The 17,213-nt window shown below is 41.7% G+C and overlaps 1 pseudogene; it reads right to left on the bottom strand.

The window, feature by feature from the left end:
• Nucleotides 1–786: 786 nt before the first annotated feature.
• Nucleotides 787–1,837, bottom strand: LOC115172155 (5-hydroxytryptamine receptor 1E-like; annotated as a pseudogene).
• Between the last annotated feature and the right edge of the window lie 15,376 nt (nt 1,838–17,213).

Below are 17,213 nucleotides of genomic sequence, written 5' to 3'. Positions count from 1 at the left end.
TGAGCTTAGCTCAACTGTCATACACCCTCAGAACCTGAAATATAAGCTTGTTATACTCCATTGTTTGTTAACAATGTAATTGTAAACCAACACTTTATGGCCTAAAAACATAGATACAACTGTAATGTTGATCATGTATGGTCAGTCCTTGCATCTGTTGCTGTTTATGAATTTGAGTTGTTACATTTCTCCAGCACTATCCTTTAGCTGTTTACCGAAACAGTGGTGGGGTGTGGCTTTGTTAGTGTTTAAATTGCAGATTGCCCCTTTAAGTTGCGGTAGTATCGCTTCATCTTTCCATTTACCTGTGTTTTTAAGTCTCCCGGCCTTGGTTGCGTTGGACACTAGGCCCTGGCAGATGTAACTCAATAAGCATGGAGGATGGCACATGAAATCTCTGAGCATTAAAGGCTCTTTTTAGCTCAGCAACAATGTCATGACTCATAACTTTACTCCACTCAGTAATTGTATTCTTGGATTCAAAATGTTAATTCTATAAGCTACTGTAAAGCATTAAGACTAATTGCTTTTAGTATTTTATTACTTATGTTTTTATTAACATATTGTCAACTAAATGCACTGTATGTACTTATTGTAAATTATCTGTTTAGAACTCTTCTGGATAAAGGAACAATACAATTGTCTCAGTTAGAATGAAACCAGCTTTTATTCCAAAAGAAAGTGTATTCTTCATGTATTAAAACATATGGCTTCTTTAATATATTGTTTACAGCCAATCAACAATCAACCCAGACATATCCAAGAAAGCAGTCCTATTTGCACTCGTTACATACATTTCTTAAAGGCCTGCTTGAAGTCCTCATTGAAGCTGGTGTAGAGCAGGGGGTTGATGAGTGAGTTAACATAGCCCAGCCACGTGAGAAAGTCTGATGCCTGTGCTGAGGCATGAAACACCCGGAGGCCCACCAGTAACTCCTTAACAAAGAAAGGCAGCCAGCATAGGATAAAAGCCCCCAGGATGAGGCCCAGTGTGTGGGCAGCCTTCCTCTCTCTGGAGGCACTGATCTGGGTCCTCTCATCACAGGTCCCCCCCAGTCCCCCACTGTCTGACTCATGCAGGTTGGGGCCGTTGAGTATATTTAGCTCTGTGTTTAGCACGGGGTTCGAGGCAGACTGCTCAGACACACAGAGAGACGTTGGTGTGACACGGCATCGCAGCCCGGACCTTGTACCTTGTGGTACAAGGTCCGGGCTGCGATGAAGATCCGGTAGTAGAGGATGAGGATGATGGCCATTGGGATGTAGAAGGCCCCGAAGGTGGGGTAGATGGTGTAGCCGATGTGGTCATTGTCGATGAGACACTTGGTATAATTGCCGAAGTTGTCATCCCTGCTGTGCCTCCGTAACAGAGGCGGCACTGAAATGAGGACAGAGATGGTCCACGCGATGGTAACCATGATGGCGACGTGGCGCGGGGTTCTCTTGCAGGCGTACTCCAGGGCGTTGGTGATGGCCCAGTGGCGGTCCAGTGCGATGGCACACAGATGCAGGATGGAGCAGGTGCAGCAGGTCATGTCCACGCTCAGCCATGCCTCACAGACGACACATCCCAGTAGCCACTTCTTTGTGGCGATGTAGAGGACGCTAAGGGGCATCACCAAGATGGCCACCAGGAAATCAGTGACAGCCAGAGAGCAGATCAGGTAGTTGGCGGCAGGTGGAGTTTTTTTGTGTTAATGATTGTCAATATGACTGCACTGTTCATTAAGACAGTGATCAGGGTGACAATGCTGAGAAAGATCACTACCAACACCATATCAGTCTCTGGTTCCATTTTGAAGGAGCCTTCTGATCCTGACATGCAGTTGATTTCAACTCTTAGGCTCCAAAACTATCTACCATACTCCTCGTTCTCCATTACGGTTGTCTGTGTCCCTAATCCAGATCCTTTTCTCTCTCTTACTACCATGCTTTCCCTTCCATACTTTCCCTACCATGCTTTCCCTACTTTCCCTTATATTTGGGGCCACTGCGAAGGGGGAAAAACACATAATTTTTGGTTTATTATTTTTGTGTGACAAAAAATGGATTAGAGTATATTATAACATGATACAGGTTTTCGTTATTTGTATTTAAAATTACAAATTTTCTTGAAGAGTAGATCACTTCTCCACATGGTGGCAGAAGTGATCAGGGAATCAGTGATTCACGGTCATATTGGAGGCTGTTATGCTCAGCATAGTATTCTAACTGTGTCATTGCAGCCCCATGACATCAATGTCAAGTCAATGAAGCTCTAAATTTAATCCTTTTGGGAATATTCAAGACTTTATTATTGCCTACTAGGGAGTAGCTGGATGTTTTGCATACGGAGGCAAATTGGGTTTTCATGAAGGCCATGTTAAAAAGGACCGATTTCAGTCAGTGACACTTCCAAACAGCTGTTGATACAACAACAAAAAAATGATGAAAAGAGAATTCAGTTGACAAACATATCTAGAGTCTGGCTTATTTAAATGGCTGCAGATCACATTACTTATGCAAATGTTATTATGGCTTTGTCATGCTTTGTATTTCATCCCAATGTATATGGGATGAAATACAAAAAGCATTATTTTCATTACTTCCATGGGCATCCCTGCTCAAACCACAACACAGGGACGGGTCTGTCACAGTTTTTCATTGGAAAGGCAGTTATAAGCATTTCTAAATGTAAATATCTCGAATGTTAATGTCTAGCCTGATGTGTGTGCTTCCATTGAGAGAAGGAAGCCTAATATGAACAATATTCAAATAGTTTCATGTTCAGCAAGTTCCTTTTCAAATTAAGTATTTATATCCGTCACATGCAATAAGTGGTTCTTCAAATAATTTAATGGTGTCTTTCTATAACTTTGTCATTTCAACTACTGGCTCTTCAAGTTTAACCACCCAGCTGACTAGAAATAGCCTACCTGCGCTGTCATCACATACTGTGGCTTAAACTATCGCTTTGTCAAGGTAGCGGCTGAGCTGAGTTATACACCAAAATAGTTTCAGTTTGGAAATCATTCAAAACCTGTCTGTGGGATAACAATAATGGTAATATTGTGCCACATACTCTGTGGAGCATTGTGTCCATAAGTGACTGGCATGTGACTCAGCCATTCCTGTGCTAAAGGGATCAGTCATACAAGGCCATCACCCTTCATCCTGTTGTCCGTTATTCTACTGCTCACTCACTCCCATTGATAAATATGAAATATTTGTGCTGGGTGTTATTTGACCTTTCCTCAACTATTTTTAATTTGCACATATTGAACATACTGTTGTTTTGACTTGTTATAGTCTTCAAGTTTATGTTTGGGGCATGCATCCCTTGTTTTTCAATTATAGACTTTGCAACACCTGCAGCACCTGTACCTGGTGTCCTGATATCTCTCATTAAACTCAAGAAGCTACTTTTGTAGAGGTTATTATTTAAAATGTTCCTCTTGCAATGCCATAATGCATTCAAAGATTAGATGAAGAAGATGATGAAGCAAAACGAAAGCATTAAAATGGAAGCTGGTCCCTCTTAATTAATGACCAACATGTTATTTGATAATATGATAGCCTATCATAGCCTCGGTATGATAAAATGAAACTATCCTTAAAAAAAAACACATAAAAATAGGTTATAGCCTATGGTATGCTACCAAAAATAATGAAAGGACAACCAACATATATCAGGCTACAAATGTGGGCAAATACCTTCTGAATGGTTCAATCATCGTTTATCCATCACAACACATTTCGTCTCAACTTTTGAAAGTATCCAAATAAATGTTTTTTTTTGATGACGGAACTCTCAAATGTGTCTGAAGTCGGCAATATCGTCTAAGGACAGGTCAGATGGACCTCCGTCACTTCAGAGGAATGCACGAGTGCGCGGGAGTTTGGCACTGTCCAATTGCTGCCCGCACGCCAATAAGGGAGCCAATTTATCGATTGGAGTGACAGTAGGCTTTCTCTCTCTCTCTCTCCTGGAGAATTAAAGGTGACATTCCTCCATAGCGTGGGAGGTTAGCAACATGGGCACGTTTGCGCATTGGGGACAGACGGAACTTTCCCACCATGCCATACAAGTATATGCATAATACAGTAACCTATGTGTTTCTTTGCGCAGTGCACGCACATGCATGGAATTACTATAGATGACCATACAAAGACTCCCCACAGGCTAATTCTGATGAAAACACCCATTGGCTATTGCCCAGCAGTAGAAAAGAGATTCAACCTCTTCAGTCAATAGTGTGCAACTGCAGCCTGAAATTTGGGGTGTTCCTGCATGTGGGCATTCCTACATCTGCAGAACCCCCCCCCCCCCCCCTCCTCCTCGAGCATCCCATTGGTTCTTTCATGAACACCTGCCCTTGCCGTCCTTAACAGTGCCAAACAGGCAGGGACGAAGTATAAAAAGGGGTTCCTGCATATGCAGTAATGCCCACATGCAGGAGCACCCCGAATTGCATGCCACAATTGCACACTTCTCCCTTCAGGTCACCGTCATTTACATTTTTACATTCTTGTAATTTAGCAGATGATCTTATCCAGTGCCACTTACCATAGTGAGTGCCTACATTATCGTACTTTTGCAATGCCCCAAATAATGTTGCTGTGTGAGGTCGCTATATCTGAGTCCAGTAAGCAACAAAACATTTGGCTTTTTTGACCTCTGCCTCTGTATGACATAACTGCCATCACTGAATTCATGCTTGCCATCAAATTCATGCTTGCTATCACTCTTCCTGGATGCTTAATGTTCCCCAATAGCTAGGAGACATGATTGGATACATTATCACTGGAAAGTCCGTTTCCAAAACATTTCCACCTTAGCAGAACATCGGAGTGTCGAAGAGGATATAGCGGTTCCATTCCCAGATGGTATCCTTGAGCTAAGGTACTTAGTCTGAATTGCCTCAGTAAGTGATCCTACTGTATAAATGAATATGGCGACCACTAATGAGATATACATTGTCCCTGGATGAGTAGCCTACTTGTGTGGGATTCTTTGCTATGTGGGTTTTCTGAGGATATTTGATGAATAGAGTTTCCCCATTTCTTCTAAAATAATTAGAAATTAAAAAAAATGTCTAAACTGAGTTTACATTTTTAAGACAAATTGCATGGACGAAATGATTGGCACCCCAGAGCTAGTACTTGGTTGCACAGCCTTTAGCCAAGAGAACTGCAGACAAACAGCCACCAATGAGCTTGCTGCATCTTTCTACTGACAATTTGACCCACTTTTCAGCCACAAACTGCTCTTCAATATTTTAGGGGTTCCCTACCTCAAATGCTGTTTTCAGATCTCGCCATAGGTTATGGATGTGATTCAGACCTAGACTCTTCGATGGCCACTCCAGAACAGTCCAGCATCTCTTCTTAACCTGTTAAACTCTGAGTGGTTGTTTTGTGCCCTGTACAGCGCCCAGTGGGTTTAGGGGGTACCGCCACCCAAAAAAGTCATAAAATATAAAGTGACATACACTTCATGACCAAATGTATGTGGACACCTGCTCGTCGAACATCTCATTCTAAAATCATGGGTATTAATATGGAGTTGGTCCCCCCTTTGCTGCTATAACAGCCTCCACTAGATGTTGGAACATTGGTGGGCGGACTTGCTTCCATTCAGCCACAAGCATTAGTGAGGTCTGGCACGGATGTTGGGTGATTAGGCTTGGCTTGCAGTTGGCGTTCCAATTCATGCCAAAGGTATTTGATGGGGTTGAGGTCAGGGCTCTGTGCAGGCCAGTCAAGTTCTTCCACACCGATCTCGACAAACCATTTCTGTATGGACCTCGCTTTGTGCACGGTGGCATTGCCATGTTAAAACAGGAAAGGACCTTCACAAAACTGTTGCCACAAAGTTGGAAGCACAGAATCGTCTAGAATGTCATTGCTCGATTTTATACACCTGTCAGCAACGGGTGTGGCTGAAATAGCCGAATCCACTCATTTGAAGGGGTGTCCACATACTTTTGTATATATAGTGTATCTATCTTTATCACTCTAGTATTCCTGAACATTGTAAATATGGTACTGAAACTGACTGACCCTGTATATAGTATGCTTACTTACTTTATCGTGTTCTTCTTATTTCTTATTTTTATATCTTGTGTGTTTTTGTTCTACCTTGTTATTTTTAGTATTACATTGTTATTGAAAACAACGTTTTAACATTCTGTCATTGTTGGGGTTAGAGCTTGCAAGAAAGGCATTTCATTTCATTGTGACATTGAAACTCGAAACCTGATTAGCATGAACAGCCAGAGGGCAAGTGAGATTAGTGATTCATCACTCTAACATGATAGGGTGCCATTTTGTCTTGCATGCCCAATCATTCCACTACATGTAGTTACTTTCCCTTGCCAGATGAATGCCAGTTTACTTCCACGAACAGGACCAGAGTTGTGGTTTTTCTGAACACTGGGAGATTTGTGTGTGGTCAGGTCACAGAGAATGCGATAGTAAACATGTTGATATAGTGGAAAATAAATCAATTTTTGTGTTTCATAAATAAGCACTGGGTCTGAAACCCTTTACTTGGTTTTTGATCAGATGCTCTAGGATGATAAATAATTACATCCATCCCCTTACATGATGCAATCTATTTACATCTTTGTCTCTTGTCTCATTGGTGGTCAGGAGGATACAGTAGTTTAATGTGGGGCCTTTTTGAACATTGTCCATTTTGATTGGACGCTTTAAGTGTCTGTCGCATTGATCAATCTTATTTATGGATCATTCCACGAAATGAGTGCCTTTAGCGTCCCTTTGATATTGTTTGTAGAAATTGTGCACAAATATTGAATTTTAAAAGCATGTTATATTAAGTTCCCTTTAATATAGACATAGAAAATTCAATAAATCAGATTTGAATATGAATAACGACTTCTAAAGTGCCACAATTCAGCATTTTGACATTTCCTTCTGTGCATGCTATGTGTCTTCTAGGAAGATTTTAACCCACTTAACCCTAACATTTCTCCATGTTTTCACCCTCATTGTAAAGTCCTAGTTATTTTGTTGCTTTGACAAAGTAATTTCTGAAGATTCTTATTTATTTCATGTTATTAGTGATTCATTTTAAGGTTAAAAAAAATGTGAACTGAACTCTCATTTTAATATGGTGAAACTATTCCTTTTAAATATTTTTTCAAAAGAGACATTGAACATCTAATAGTCAAATCATAGTGTAAAAGCAGGTTTTTTATTTATTTCACCTTTATTTAACCAGGTAGGCTAGTTGAAAACAACTTCTCATTTACAACTGCGACCTGGCCAAGATAAAGCAAAGCAGTGTGACACAGACAACACAGAGTTACACATGGAATAAACAATAAACAAGTCAATAACACAATAAACAAGTCAATGACAAAGTAGAAAAAATAAAGTCCATATACAGTGTGTGCAAAAGGCATGAGGAGGTATGCAATAAATAGGCCATAGTAGCGAAGAATTACAATTTAGCAGATTAACACTGGAGTGATAAATGAGCAGATGATAATGTGCAAGTAGAGATACTGGTGTGCAAAAGAGCAGAAAAGTAAATAAAAACAGTATGGAGATGTGGTAGGTAGATTGGGTGGGCTATTTACAGATGGACTATGTACAGCTGCAGCGATTGGTTAGGTGCTCAGACAGCCGATGTGTCACATTCGTCGTATAGAGTGTTTTATTGAAAGAAAATGAACACTGAACAAAAGACCGCCGAAAACAGTCCTGTAAGGTACACTGACTATACACGGAGACAACCACCCACAAAACACAAGCTGAAAACCCCTACTTAAATATGGCCTCCAATTAGAGACAACGAAGAACAGCTGCCTCGAATTGAAGGCCAAACCAAAACCCGGAACATAGAAATAGAACAACTAGATAACCACATAGAAATAGATGACATAGAACAGTACCCCAAAAACCCAACAACACAAAACAAACACACCCCTGCCACGTCGTGACCAACTACAATAATAAAATGACCCCTTTACTGGTCAGGACGTGACACGATGTTTAAAGTTTGTGAGGGAAATATAAGTCTCCAGCTTCAGCGATTTTTGCAATTCGTTCCAGTCACTGGCAGCAGAGAACTGGAAGGAAAGGTGACCAAATGGGGTGTTGGCTTTGGGGATGATCATTGAGATATACCTGCTGGAACGTGTGCTACGGGTGGGTGTTGTTATCGTGACCAGTGAGCTGAGATAAGGCGGAACTTTACCTAGCATAGACTTATCGATGACCTGGAGCCAGTGGGTCTGGCGACGAATATGTAGCGAAGGCCAGCTGACTAGAGCATACAGGTCGCAGTGGTGGGTGGTATAAGGTGATTTGGTAACAAAATGGATGGCACTGTGATAGACTGCATCCAGTTTGCTGAGTAGAGTATTGGAAGCTATTTTGTAGATGACATCGCCTAAGTCGAGGATCGGTAGGATAGTCAGTTTTACTAGGGTAAGTTTGGCGGCATGAGTGAAGGAGGCTTTGTTGCGAAATAGAAAGACGATTCTAGATTTGATTTTGGATTGGAGATGCTTAATATGAGTCTGGAAGGAGAGTTTACAATCTAGCCAGACACCTAGGTATTTATAGTTGTCCACATATTCTAGGTCAGAACCGTCCAGGGTGGTGATGCTAGTCGGACAGGCGGGTGCGGGCATCGATCGGTTGAAGAGCATGCATTTGGTTTTACTAGCGTTTAAGAGCAGTTGGAGGCCACGGAAGGAGTGTTGTATGGCATTGAAGCTCGTTTGGAGGTTAGTTAGCACAGTGTCCAAGGAAGGGCCAGAAGTATACAGAATGGTGTCGTCTGCGTAGAGGTGGATCAGGGAATCACCCGCAGCAAGAGCGACATCATTGATATATACAAAGAAAAGAGTCAGCCCGAGAATTGAACCCCGTGGTACCCCCATAGAGACTGCCAGAGGTCCGGACAACAGGCCCTCCGATTTGACACACTGAACTCTGTCTGCAAAGTAGTTGGTGAACCAGGCGAGGCAGTCATTAGAGAAACCAAGGCTATTGAGTCTGCCGATAAGAATACGGTGATTGACAGAGTTGAAAGCCTTGGCCAGGTCGATGAAGACGGTTGCACAGTACTGTCTTTTATCAATGGCGGTTGTGATATTGTTTAATACCTTGAGCGTGGCTGGCTCGGAAACCGGATTGCACAGCGGTGAAGGTACAGTGGGATTCGAAATGGTCAGTGATCTGTTTATTAACTTGGCTTTCGAAGACTTTAGAGAGGCAAGGCAGGATGGATATAGGTCTATAGCAGTTTGGGTCTAGAGTGTCAGCCCCTTTGAACGCAGCAGCTTTCCAATCTTTAGGGATCTCAGACGATACGAAAGAGAGGTTGAACAGGCTGGTAATAGGGGTTGCAACAATGGCAGAGGATGGTTTTAGAAAGAGAGGGTCCAGATTGTCTAGCCCAGCTGATTGTACGGGTCCGGGTTTTGCAGCTCTTTCAGAACATCTGCTATCTGGATTTGGGTGAAGGAGAAGCTGAGGAGGCTCGGGTGAGTAGCTGCAGGGGGGGCGGAGCTGTTAGCCGGGGTTGGAGTAGCCAGGAGGAAGGCATGGCAAGCCATAGAGAAATGCTTAGGTGAGCCTGTTCTACTCTTTTTGGCAATTTTCTGGTGTTTTGTTGTGGAAAATTGAGCAGGTTGAGCATAACACGTCAACCCTATTACCTATAGATCGACAGGCTAGAATTGTTTTAACAATAAAAAATTGTTTATGAAGCTAGCATTAAATTGTCCCTCCCTCTTGCACACGACCAGTTTCCATTCCCTCTGTCATGAGAGGATTTATGGCTGATTTAAGATAAAGTGTTAGGGTCAACTCTGTTACTTTATTTGGCACTTAATAGGCACTTACTATAGTCGTTTTTTTATTTAACCTCTTGAGATGTGGAAAAAGGTTTTATTTTATAATTGTTTTATTAAATTGAACATGCACAGAATGATAAAATGTTGTTTTCCCCCTACTCAAAAGGGACCTAATTGGTGGAACAACCCAACTATTGTACTAAAATGTACTTGTTTACTGTGCCAGTCTACAGCTCCCAGTCTTTCACACTTTGGTACATATGGTCTCATTGACAGGGCTGTAGTGGAGCAGGTTGAGAGATTCAAGTTCCTTGGTGTTCACATCACCAACAAACTATCATGGTCCAAACACACGAAGACAGTCGTGAAGAGAGCACGACAAAGCCTATTCCCCCTCAGGAGACGGAAAAGATTTGGCATCGGTCCTCGGATCGTCAAAAGGTTCTACAGCTGCACCATCAAGAGCATCCTGACTGGTTGCATCACTCCCTGGTATGGCAACTGCTCGGCCTGCTCGGCCGCAAGGCACTACAGAGGGTAGTGCGTACGCAGGGGCGGAAATCCCGGGGGGGACGGCGCGGACACGACCCCCCCATCCTGGGAAAAATATGATTTGTCCCCCTCAATATATCACTGAAACATAACTATGTAATTTAAATAATATTAATAATACGCAATGAAAGCAATTGTGCTGATTATAGACACTTAATAGCGTGTTTTTAAGTTTCAAAAGATTGCGACCCCCCCACCCTTTGCCTCACAATGGTTTGATCCACTGCCAGTTTCTTAGATGGCAAGCTAACAGAGGGGTCGTATCTACTGTCTGAAAGGCACTCAACGAACGTAACTGATGTGAGGTTAATCCAGTCAATCGCGCACACACACTAGCTGAATATGCAGAGCTAGCGCGCAAATATTAACTATTAAGCTAGCTAGTACCTATTCCATTTATGTGGCCTCGTCAAAGATGGAATCTTTGCTATCGTCAATTTATTCCAAGATCAGCATGCAGATGATGTAAGTTAGTGCTTCAAAGTCCCTGTGATAAGGTTAGCGATAAACTGAAGTCCAAACTGAACAGAACACTGTGTGTGTGTGTAGCCAGCCAGCCAGCCAGGTAGAAAAATGGCAGAAAAATAAAAGACGGACATCAGAGTATTTTTCAGTACACCAAAACGCAAAGTAAGAACCCTAGTAGCCTAATATCTCAAAGACTAGTTGATAAAATGTTCATAAGAAAGAAATGAAATTCTAATGGAAATGTTTCACAATGATGTCATTGGGCAGAGCAGGCAACAGATGGCACACAGACAGCAGAGTTGGGGACAGATATGCAGGGACAGACTGGCAGAGACAGGGAGTCTCAGGTAAGTTTGTTGAGTCTTTGTTTGGCAACATTATGAAAGGTTCTCAATTTTTTTGACTTGTAAAATAGGAACATAATTGGAAAATGCCATGGATACCCCCACTCTCAACTTAAACTGGTGACTGAACTAAGATTTGTTAAAGGCAATGGTATTGCTGTTGTGATTAGTTGTGTAGTTTTGGGTACCGGTAGTTAGGAGTACGGCAAACACCTTATTTCTTTGGTTCCTCAATATACATTTACCATATTACAATGTAGGCTATGTGTTACAGCACTACTTTTGGTGTCCCCCTCAGAAATTGCTCTTGAGAAAATTTAATGTAATTGTCCCCTCCAAAGTTGATATCAGATTTTCGCCCCTGTGCGTACGGCCCAGTACACCGCTGGGGCCAAGCTTCCTGGCATCCTGGACCTCTATACCGGGCGGTGTCATAGACTGTTCTCTCAGCTACCGCATGGCAAGCAGTACCAGACCGCCAAGTCTAGGTCCAAAAGGCTTAACAGCTTCTACCCATCAACCCATTAGACTCCTGATCAGGTAATCAAAGAGCTATCCAGGCCCCTCTTTTATACTGCTGCTACTCTCTGTTTATTATCTCTACCTACAGGTACATATTACCACAATTACCTTATTTTACTGCTGCTGTTTAATTATTTGTTACTTTTCTTTTCAATTTTTCTGTATTCTATTTTTTACATGTTTTTCTTAAAACTGCATTGTTGGTTAAGGGCTTGTAAGTAAGCATTACACTGTGAGGTCTACACTTGTCGTATTCGGCGCATGTAACAAATAAGATTTGATTTGATTGTCAGTGAAAATCCTGTTGTAAGCCTACAGTTGGGTTGTTCCAGAAATAGAGTGACTTTCATGTCCCTCTGACATTGGGTGTACATTTTGATAAAATGTTACATTTAACAGTTAGATCACATACATCTACGATCTTACTAAACCATGATACAATTCCAAAAGTAAAGTGTTTTCATTCAAATAAATGAGTTGTTTTCTCAGAAGATCCCCATTTTGACATGTAAACTTATTGGATGATTTTAACCCACACTTAACCTAGTTTAAGTTTTCACCATCATTGTAAAGCACTAGAAATGTTGTTGCTTTGAAAAAATGTTTTCTGAAGATTCATATTGGTTTAATGTGATCAGTGATTTATTTACATTTGTCCCCTCAGGTTTAAAGTCAACACTGTTTCCGGAACTGAACTCTCATTTTAATATGGTTCAAATATTGTTGTTAAGCTTGCATTCAATTTCCCCTACCTGTTGCACACAACAAGCTTCCAGTCCCCTTGTCACAAGGGGAGTAACGGCTGATATAAGATGAATCATCAACCCTGTTACAGTCAACCCTGTTACAGTCAACCCTGTTACGGTCAACCCTGTCACTTTATTGTCACTTTTATAGTCATTTTTTGTAAGTTAACCACTTGAGATGGGGAAATATGTTTGTTTTTATGTTGAACATATGCTCTTTATGACAGAATGTTAATTAAGTGAAATAAATAATTATTAGCGGCACCTCGCCCTTACGTGTGGTAAATCATTGGAAATGTATTATTTGATTAAATGTAATTCCCCCCTCCTGCGAATCAAATATGTGTTTATCTGTTCAGCTTCCTGGTCTCTGGATAGGCTACCAGCGTTCTTAACTTAAACTCTGCAGCATTTTAAAAAAGTCCATATTTCCTGTGGGATCATGGGACTTTCTGGACCGTTACTAAGGTTAGTGAGATGTGTAATATCTCATGGACAGACTACATAAACATAAATGGTACCATAGATCTGTCATGATATATCAGGATGCGTGAAATAATGTAAATGTAAATGTAAATGAAATAACAAGCAGCATTAGTTCTGGTGCATTGGACAAATCACAATTTCGCAGGTGTTAGCATATTTCAAAAGGGGAGGAGACATTTGACCCATAGACTTGCCCGTAACTTGTAAAGAGAGAGAGTGGAGCTCTTCGTTCCGGTTCTGATCTCTTCTCTTAACATATATGGACCCAGAACCTAATCGATATGTGCGATATGCCCACTTTCTGCGGCCTGTATTGGTGGCACATATTGTGATAGACCTACCATGAACCCATGTTTTCCATATCTATAACAAATAAATAAAAAAGTAGCCTACAATAGAAATATAATTACTATTGTGATGCAGAGAGCATTATTTGAAAGGATGTAAGGGTTAGTTTAAGAGTTGGGGTTAACACGGCAGCGGATCGTGAGATCTGCCTATAGGCTGCTATAAGGCAGATGAGAGGATATTACTCTGCCCATAGAAATATAATCATTATATTTCTATGACTGTGCCTTGGATACCGTGGATTGCTGCATGTTGCAATTTTATATATTGTGATCACAGGAGGTTGGTGACATCTTAATTGGGGAGGATGGGTTTGTGGTAATGGCTGGAGGGATTATAATTATTTGACCCTGCTGGTCATCTATGAACGTTTGAACATCTTGGCCATGTACTGTTATAATCTCCACCCGGCACAGGCAGAAGAGGACTGGCCACCCCTCAGAGCCTGGTTCCTCTCTGGGTTTCTTCCTAGGTTCCTGCCTTTCTAGGGAGTTTTTCATAGCCACCATGCTTCTACATCAAATCAAATCAAACTTTATTTGTCACTTGTGCCGAATACAACAAGTGTAGACTTTACCATGAAATGCTTACTTACAAGCCCTTAACCAACAGTGCAGTTCAAGAAGAAAATATTTACTAAAATAAAAAGTAATAATAAAAAGTAACACAATAAGAATAACAATAACGAGGCTATATACAGGGGGCACCGGTAATGAGTCAGTGTGCGGGGGTACAGGCTAGTTGTGGTAATCTGTACATGTAGGTGGGGGTGAAGTGACTATGCATAGGTAACAAACAAACAGCGAGTAGCAGCAGTGTACAAAGGGGGGGTCAATGTAAATTGTCCGGTGGCGATTTTATGTTGTTGTTCAGCAGTCTCATGGCTTGGGGGTAGAAGCTGTTGAGGAGCCTTTTGGTCCTAGACTTGGTGCTCCGGTACCGCTTTCCGTGCGGTAGCAGAGAAAACTGTCTATAGCTTGGGTGACTGGAGTCTCTGACAATTTTATGGCCTTTCCTCTGACACTGCCTATTATATAAGTCCTGGATGGCAGGAAGCTTGGCCCCAGTGATGTACTGGGCTGTTCGCACTACCCTCTGTAGCGCCTTACGGTCAGATGCCGAGCAGTTACCATACCAGGCGGTAATACAACCGGTCAGGATGCTCTCGATGGTGCAGCTGTAGAACCTTTTGAGGAGCTGGGGACCCATGCCTAATCTTTTCAGTCTCATGAGGGGGAAAAGATTTTGTTGTGCCCTCATACCGACTGTCTTGGTATGTTCCGACCAGGATAGTTCGTTGGTGATGTGGACACCAAGAAACTTGAAACTCTCGACCCGCTCCACATCAGCCCAGTTAATGTTAATAGGGGCCTGTTCGGCCCGCCTTTTCCTGTAGTCTACAATAAGCTCTTTTGTCTTGCTCACATTGAGGGAGAGGCTGTTGTCCTGGCAAAACACTGCCAGTTCTCTGACCTCCTCCCTATAGGCCGTCTCATCGTTGTCGGTGATCAGGCCTACCACTGTTGTGTCGTCAGCAAACTTAATGATGGTGTTGGAGGTGTGTTTGGCCATGCAGTCCACATCTGCATTGCTTGCTGTTTGGGGTTTTAGGCTGGGTTTCTGTATAGCACTTTGTGACATTGGCTGATGTAAATAGGGCTTCATAAATACATTTGATTGAAATTTGATTGATTGGAGTAGAACAGGTGGAATGGTATAAAATACAACAAACACATGGTTTCCATGTGTTTGATGCTAATCCATTTGCTCTGTTCCAGCCATTATTGTGAGCCATCCTCCCCTCAGCAGCCTCCACTGATTGTGATGCATAATTCCTAAGGTTACTTGGAAGGTCCAGTCAATGAGCATTATGGGTGTAATGAAGTCATTCTACAGATGTGTTTTACATCACTTACTTTGTGACAGCATGGTATCCCAAGGATACCGAACATTCCAAAACACAAAAACCAAACAATTATACAAAACACAGTGGAATGTAAAGTTGCCAGTACCATGTGCGAGGACGACGCACTTCTTTTGAACCTAAAATGAAGAAAATCGATCCTGCCGCAGCTGAGAGGCTTACGGTATTATGATGTAGATTTTTTACACTAGGCTACCAAAAATGTACTCTATTTGTAGAATGACCCAGTTCTAAACCTCTCAATGAAAATAAATAGTATCAATAAACAGACTAAATAGAGAACTTTCAAAGCTGTCTGCTTTCATGTCATAAACACCTACTATGAGGTTAATTGTGATGATGAACATTACAAAACCCTGTCTCTCTGCATCATCATGTTGTGGTTACTCCTGCCCCTCCCGAAGATCTTCTCCCAAGGCCTCATTCATTGGCTTCATATGTAGGATCTTAATTTGAGATATTTTGTGACAGTAGGAAAATAATCCTGCAGCAACAGGAAATTTGAACGATTATGTGGATTATAATTAACAGACATTTTTGTAGGGGTTGATACATTTTTCAATTCAATTTCAAATCAAGTTTGAAATTTCAAAGTGGAAATGACAAACTTTAGAAAACGTTTTAAAGCTCATATACACTACAGGTCTCCATTTCCTGCTGTACAGGAAAATTCTCAGAAACAAAATAGTAATCAAATGAAGATCCTACATCTGTAGGTCTCCAAGGCTGGCTGCATAGCGTGTCCATGTACTTGTCCATGCTTGATTGAGGCTGTCAGTGTAAGGGGAAAATAGCTAACCTCTCTAATTTTACATCACCTCCAGCCAGAAAGTGGAGGACTCAAATGCGAAATCTCATTCATCAAACTCTTTCAACAACCTTTGCCTCAAATTCCATACACGTCCTTTTAGATGATAAGTAGAGTTGTGATTAATTCAATTAAGGGAAGCTTTTTTCCCCTACATCACAGCTTTCACTAAGCTCAATGATAGTGTCTACTCATGTTTCACCTCATTGGGTCTGAATGAAATTAGTAATTACATGTATGGATTATTGGTATTTTTGCGAAAGTCATGGAGAACAAATTCTCTATATCCTATAACTGTGAAGTGGACATTAGCACGACCACGCATCTTGTATCTTAAAAAGGCTTTCATCGCCTAAACAAGGTATGCTTCAACTTTGTTGCTTGCTAATGTTGTGCTTGGAGAAGGATACAAAGACAGCCCAACTCACAGGGATATCAGAGGTGTGAAAGTAATGCTAGATGAATGGATCTGGTTTGGCTTCGTTCTGTTGAATACATGGGTCCCTACATCCCAAATGTTATCCAGTATGTCTGAGTACTGGTGGAGGAGACACAGTATAGAGTTATGAAGAGGCCTATCATTCTGCCAGCACATGGAGAGCCTCTTTAGATAAAGAAGAGAATATGCTTCCCTTGCCAGGAACAGCCTGTTCCTGATGAAATCTAGTTTGAGTTGTGTTCGTACCTGTAAAGCCAGGTGCCATTTAATAGTGGACGGTAGTTGGCCATTACATCGACATCAAAGTACCAGGAGCTTTGATTCGAAGGTCACCTGGGAAGAAATTCAAAGGTCACCTGTGATTACACAAGTGCCCCCCCCTGGGACTGGCCATCAGCAAGGGTAAATGTCTGGTCCTGACATGGAGACAACAGCACTGCCTCTGGATCCCAGACTTCCAAAGACTTTCTTTGATCAGTGAGGTACTGCCAGTATGAAGCAGGACAGGCTCTGTCATCCCTCAACTTAATATGCCCAGCAGTAGGCAGAGCTTTTGGAATTGCTGGAACTAAACCCTGATGTTTTCGATCGCTGTTAGAGCTCTTCTTTTAAGAGGTGTTCTTTGCATCATTGACCATGGTCCAGGGTTCTTTAACCTTAGATAAATCCTGCTGGGGTTGGTGATTCATACAACTGCTTTGTATCTGGTCCAAAACACATTCAATGGGCTATGTTCAGGGGTGAACTGACAAAAAATTGGC

The sequence above is a fragment of the Salmo trutta genome, chromosome 33 (assembly GCF_901001165.1).
Source record: "Salmo trutta chromosome 33, fSalTru1.1, whole genome shotgun sequence".
Lineage (NCBI taxonomy): Eukaryota > Metazoa > Chordata > Actinopteri > Salmoniformes > Salmonidae > Salmo > Salmo trutta.
This window is presented reverse-complemented; position numbering and strand designations above follow the sequence as displayed.